Consider the following 7,390-nt stretch of genomic DNA (forward strand, 5'->3'; position numbering starts at 1 on the left):
TTAAATAATAGGTATTTTCAATTGAGTATATAGATAGTATTAGTTAATATATTTGTAGTATTATATGTAACAATATGATCTAATCGTAGTCGTTTAGGTATAAGTAGGTACTGGGGACTTTTTGTGCAGCCACGATGCTGTGTCGCGTCTTACACTGTTGTGTAGGTGTGTGTACCTATAAATAAATGCCACTGTGGCAGTATAACACACATAGCCATATATTATGACTTACACAACGAGAAGCGTAGGTGTGATATGTAATATGTTTGAATCTGAATATATTAAATAAAAAAAAAACTGTCTTTATGTAAATGTATATAATATAATACCTAAATTGTATGTTATTTTTCATTATATAAGATGCCATTTAATTGTGACGTCTGAGGGGCGTAATGCGTATATTGTTGATCATTATTATTTATTAAATAATTTATTTTTATTTTTCTCTCATTCACATAGGTATCGATAAAATTTGAGTTTTTAAGATGTTCGTTGTGCATGCACAAACACTCGTCGAAATTCGAAAGTCCGCACTAATCCCGGACGTCATAATAATTGCAGTCACTTAAACGCAACTGCTTTAAATATTTTAAATGCAATTAAAAAAAAATGAACTTGATTCAACTTGTCCAAACTTAATGACTGCATATAGATTGTTTCTTACCATGCCTGTTACCGTCGCTTCTGGGGAACGCTCTTTTAGTAAATTGAAATTAACTAAGACGTATTTACGATCAACCATGTCACAAGAGAGATTAACCAATTCAGCAGTATTGTCAATTTTGAGAATGAAATAACGAAAATCATCGATTTTGAAGACGTAATTGAAGATTTTGCTTTAATAAAGTCCAGGAAAATTAAGTTTTAAACAAAGTACCTAACCAATATGATACGTATATGATACGCTCTTATGATACGTTTGTAAATATAATATAATTTGTGGTTTGTATTGATTTTTAATTATTTAATAAGGTATAAATTAATAAATTATACCTAACTATTTTGTTTAATTATTACTAGTACAAACAACTTTAGTTTTTTTTTCAAATCAATGTTTAAAATACGTTGTAAAAAAAAAATTAAATTAAATAGAAATGAAAATATGATTTATGATTAATGATAAATAAAATAGAGGGCGAATATTTTTAATTTTGCCCCGGGCGCCAAATCTTAACGGCACGGCTCTGGTATAGATAATAATATGCAATTTATTTAGTTGTATTACTATATTGCAATCTGTAATGCATAAAAAGTTATAATCCTTAGCTTAAATAATATTATTTTCATTGGCCTCATCGCCAACGACCATACCACGTTGAATACACCAGTTCTCGTCCGATCACTGAAGTTAAACAACGTCGGGCGTAGTTAGTACTTGGATGGGTGACCGCTTGGGAACACTACGTGCCGTTGGCTTTTTTTAAATTTTTTAAACATTATTTATTTTTAATTTTGAGAATTTGGCTTTCAAAAATCGTTGTAGACTCATGGAAAAAAAATTGGAAACTGAAAATGTCCGTAAACAGTCCAAAACAAATCCGAATATTTTGAAAATTGTAAGGTGTATAGAAAATTAGAAAATAAACTACCAGTGAAAACGTCAAGTATCGGTCATTTGTTTTAAAGTTACATCAAAAGCCAAAATCGATTTTGTCGAAAACCAGTTAAGCGTAAAAATGACCTCCCCATTGCATCAACTATATTCATTTTCCCATCCGAAAAATATACTGAAGTTGAAAATCGAAGCATTATTTCGACTATTTATCGTACACACACAAACAAATAAAAAAATTTTAAAAACCCATCATTGTAAAACCAATGCATCCATCGCTCCGCTCAGAATCTAAAATGATGAAATTGAAAAATATGCTCTTTAAATTACAAAATTACTAATTACGCAAAAATATGCACTATATAAACGTTTAATATTATTTCTGTAGTGTCGTTAAATTAATTATAAGCTTAATTAGTAATAAAATCTAGTAGCCCAAAAAAAAAAAACCTACAAATGCAAAAACTTCCGAACTCTATTCATAAGTAAATTTCTACTCAAAATAACTGACCATTATTATAGCGATCGTGCGGTATCAATTGTTCAATTGTTGTAGATTGTACTTTTATAGTTTTACACGGTAAATAATAAAAACTTTAGATAAGTAATTTATTTTTATTTTTATTGAACTTGAGCCCGGTAATTTAGGCCATTAGCAGTTGGTTTTATTGTTATTGTTTGTATAGGTTGTTAGTAGGGAGAAGAACGGTTAAAAACACGTTTTGTATGTGTGGCAAGGATTCGTTGGTAAAAATTCTGGGTGGTCACCCATCCGGGAACTAGCAACGCCAGCTGTTACATACACTCAGTGCGTTTTCGCAGTTGAGTGTACGCACTGCGCCACATACAAGCCACTTTTAAGTAATTTGTTTTTTTAATATTCGTGAATAATAATAATAAAATTGTCATGCCCTGTATTTAATAAACTTTGGAAAGAGTTGAGCACAAACGACGGGATTAAAAGCACAAACCAGCACAAACAAAGCACAAACGAATGGAGTTAATTTTGTTTCGAAATTCCAAAGTGGGGGGGCCAGGGACATGGAGCTTATTTAATATTGATATGATGTTATCATATTATTATCAACTTCTCGGAGACACCTGTATGAAATGTAACTTATCGTGTGTTGTATACTGTTGTTACTTGTTACGTTTTGGCTTACGAAAAACTTTTGTTTTATTATCAACTAGTAGATTACATAGCTATGTTCGTTAAATTATTATTAAATTATACATTTGTACCTACATGTTTAGGGATTCTTTTTAAAATATCAAAATATTAATTAATAGCTTTACCAACCTAACCAATTACTTCCAGTGTGTATTGTGGTTTTGTTTCACAACAATTAAAATTATACATAATAATGTAATACCAATTACATTTTACTTATATGTTAATATATTAAGAGTATTGTTTTTCTAAAAATAAAGTCACCGTTCTAGCCGATAGCAATTACTTTTGCCGTTGCAGGTACCTAATAAAACTATACCAAATTATTGTCGATTATTGGCTTATATTTTGTATGCTTTACATATACATATAATATTTATATACCTTATTCAAATAGTTAGTAAATAGACCTGTTCGTTTTTACACGAAAACATTGACGGAACCATGGCTGTGCATCGTACGGCTATTTCCTTTTTTTGTTTTTCGTAACAATAATTATTGTCTCCACTCTGCGAAACCTTTCAAGGACGAAATCTATACGCATATACATAATATGTATATATTATCATAATCAAGTGCAGCCGAAAATCATTGTCAGTTATTTAAGAGATGGTATACGAATACAATTAAATTAAATGTGTCCACACTGCAACGGGAGAGATTTTTTAAGTTTTCCTTATTTTAGCAATTAATTAGGGTTGCGTTAAAAAAAGGTTTTTCAAACATGTAAAACAAATACACAATTGCTAAGGAAATTACAAAAATTTTAAATTAATTCATAAGATTGCCTACAATTACTATTTTTCATTTGTTTATTTTCTATTTTAACTATTTGTTTCGAAACCCTAAACCACTTAATCACATTGTGATCATTATTATGACATCTTCGAGAATCGAGAATCGAAATTCGAATGTCGGTACACAATAATACAAATATCAAACAATTATATTTGTATTAAATTCACATTTACATAATTTTATTATGTTTTTAATTTAACATTAATAGTTTATTTTGTACGATATTTTATTATTTTTTAATTAATAATACACTATTCAATATTTATGGATTTTATTTTTTACATAATTCCACTTAAATAATGTAGATTAATTAGAGTTCATTTCCGTGAATTATTATTATTATTATTTCTATACATGAAATCATACTTGTGATCAATTTAACTCGATACCTACGTACCTACTTGATGCGGTTTAGCAGCATACTAATGTCTAATATAAATAATATAAACATTGACTAATACTCCATAGAGACTTGAATGAAATCGAATACGCGTAATATGCGTTATAGGTGTGTTTACATTAGTCGCGTTTTGATTTAAACTTTATCACGTTCAAAGATTATTATTAGGTATTTGATGATTTGTTTAAGGTAGGTAGTTACTATCACAAGTTATAAATTTAGTTTATAATGACCATGACGTGTGGGATTGAAGAACCTTTATCTCTTTGAGGTTTGAGCGAAATATCTCGATTTGCATGAATTGGACTAAATGTTTATAATATCGTTCAGAGGAAAACTCAAAGCACAGCATAATAATAAATAATACGTTAAGTGGGTTAACATATTATTAATGGTATGACGTAATTACGTATGTCTTATTAAAACCATTGATTTAATATTTTTGGTTTTTTCTGTATAAATCTTCTGAATGATTACCTATCAACAATACAATGGAACATTGGATGTCGCTCTGCTGAACGGAACCGTCGACTAATAATTTTACCGACAAAAATTTTTAAAATTGTTAGTTTTAAGTAGGAAAATGATTTAATACAGTTTTTAATATGACGTTTATGTTACATAGATTTCTATAAGGAAAGAGTTTATTTAGACAGCTAAAATTGCGCTATACTATTTATTTTAATGGCGATTAATACACGTTCGTGAACTTAGCGGCACTCCTGTAACAGATTTCAATTAAACATATCCAACAATTTTGTTGGACATTTGTTGGACATTGTTGGAAAGGGTTTACAATTTGTTGGACTGCCATTAAAAAGTTTTTAGAAATTTTCCAAAACCACCGCTTAGTTTACACCAACGGCCAACATTAAATCAAACACATCAAAAACCATCCAAAACTTTTTGCAACGGTTTGTTGGACGTGATTAATACGTTGATAAAAAGTTTTTAAAACGACGTTATTATGTTACTTTAATACAAATTTTACTTTTAGCTGAAAAAAAAATGTTGAAAAAATCGGGTAAGTGGATGTCGATCTGCTGTACAGTAAATTACAATTTCAATGTGAAATGGATTGTATTAAACTTGAATGCAATGATATAATTTCATTGTATAAGAAAAACGATTCTGAGCGGAGACGGTTCGTCAGTCTGGATATTTTATATTGTTACCCATTATTTATTAAGTTGAATTAATATTATAATATTATAAATTTTTATTCATTTCTATGGTGATAAACAAAGCGTTAGAAATTAAAATCCCATTTTTAGTGGTTTTTCGTAATTTGTAGGTGGTTTTTCCCGTGGCATTAAATCACTATTGAGGAAATCGAAAAATTACCTCTCAAAAGTACCATCTTGATCCAATTGCTAAAAGATATGGTGCTATAATATATTATGTTGAAATCGAAGCACTCCTTCTGGTAGAAATTTTGTATACAGGATAAAAAATAATAATAAAAAAAAAACACCATTGTAAAACCACAAGCTTCCTCGCTCTGCTCAGAATCTAAAAATGTAATATCATAATTAATATATAATACCTACATCTAATATCACAATTCACATTTCACAAACCAACACACAAGAGTACAAGACTAACTCTAGGCAAAGGGTTTCGGTTTCATATTATAATATAGGTTCGCATATTATTATTACTTGCATTTCGTGGGCTTATTTTATGTATATAATATTATATACATATAGATAGTATATACAATATACAAATTATTATTTATTATAAACATAAGACATTGAGTGGGGAAATGTTTTATATACATGGAAAACATAGTATAGGTACATCGTTCATGAATTTATTTTATACCTATAAGTTTACCGCACAAGGTAAAAATTGTTCAAGATCAACAGAAGAACGACACGATGCACCTGGTATATTATGCCGGGCTTACGATAAAATATATCAGCCGTCAGGATATTTCTTTTAAGTATGTACGACGAACGCATATTTTCTTATACATAAATTATGTGTTGGTACAATGTATCTATATATTACTATTATTTATCACGCGTATACATATAAAGTGTGTACACGAAAAATATGATATATAATAATAGTATCTAATAACTGTAAAAAATAATGCGCTGCACTTGCAGAACGCGAAACGTTACAAACACCTACGGTATTGAAGAGTCTTAGAAATAATCGTACTAATAACGCCCGATTGGATAAAACAGATTTTAAACGTACTTAATAATATGTACCTACTTAAACACTTCTTTTTAAAAATATTATTTACGTATTTTATTACTATTATGCCATGTTGCTTACGATAAATTATACCGGGCGCCATGATATTTTTTAAGTATATATGTACGACAGTATGTGTTTTAAAAACATAGATATTTTTATGTTTTCTGGTTGGGAACGACTTGTTTTTACCGACCAATTTTCGTAACGCTTTGTCTATTTCCACAGAAATGAAAATAGCAATAATAAAAAAAATTAATTAATTAAATTCCTAACCAAATGTAGCATGCTAGGTAGGTATACTATTATTCCATTGCATTGTACCCAAAACCATGTCTATATGATAACTCAATTTTCTTTGTAGAGATAAAATATCTAGTAGCATATGTTGTTGATAATATAGGTATACGAATGAAATTTTTTTTATACATACATGTTCATATAAATGTACAATGTATTTATATATTATATATTATACGAAAACAAATATATTTTTTTATATAAATGTAAACAATTATTGGGGTGCACTTGCACAACGCGAAATCTTTTAAACTTTATGCCGCTGGATAGATTTATAGAAGTGATCGTACGCCCGTTTGGACAGAACATAATATTCTGAACGTACTTAGTTTGCACAAATTTACATCTAATGATTAATATAATCGTTAGTCGTGAAATATATAGCTATAATGATTATTTTTTGCGATGATACGTCTACGTCTAATTTGTATTGTAAACTCAACTAAACAATCTTTAGGATATCCGATATACCTATTATAGGTTAGATTATACGTTATAGTTAGGTACTATACGTCGTATATTAACGTTGTTGTGGTTGTTGTGAGGTCCGTTACAATAATAGTATAGCACCACCACTTACAAAAAACGAATTTAGGGTGGTGTAAAAATTAAAATTCTACATAAAAAAAACAAATTTTTAATGAATTGCCAGACACAATATAATAAATTATAGTATATTATAAAATGTACACATTCATGTAATTAATATTATTATTATACGCAATCAAATGAAGCTGTGTGCGTACGCCAGCCTAAAAGAGTGATATGCACACATCCACCCACCCATACACACACACACATACACACACACACACACACACACACACACACACACACACACACACACACAAACCATGTGATAGGGTGCGCTTCGAGTGCGTAAGTCGTCGTTGGGTTTCCTCGGGGGCGTAGGCGTCTAGGGGTAGGTATATAAGCCGGGGACTTTGCGGGTGTTGGC

At 29.6% G+C, this 7,390-nt stretch overlaps 1 non-coding gene across 1 annotated transcript; it reads left to right on the forward strand.

The window, feature by feature from the left end:
• Nucleotides 1-1,297: 1,297 nt before the first annotated feature.
• On the forward strand, nucleotides 1,298-1,416 carry LOC115033960. Its single transcript, XR_003839306.1, has one exon. It is a non-coding gene; the product is annotated as a 5S ribosomal RNA (ribosomal RNA).
• Nucleotides 1,417-7,390: the final 5,974 nt, after the last annotated feature.

This window comes from Acyrthosiphon pisum, chromosome A1 (genome assembly GCF_005508785.2).
Source record: "Acyrthosiphon pisum isolate AL4f chromosome A1, pea_aphid_22Mar2018_4r6ur, whole genome shotgun sequence".
NCBI classification, from domain to species: Eukaryota; Metazoa; Arthropoda; class Insecta; order Hemiptera; family Aphididae; genus Acyrthosiphon; species Acyrthosiphon pisum.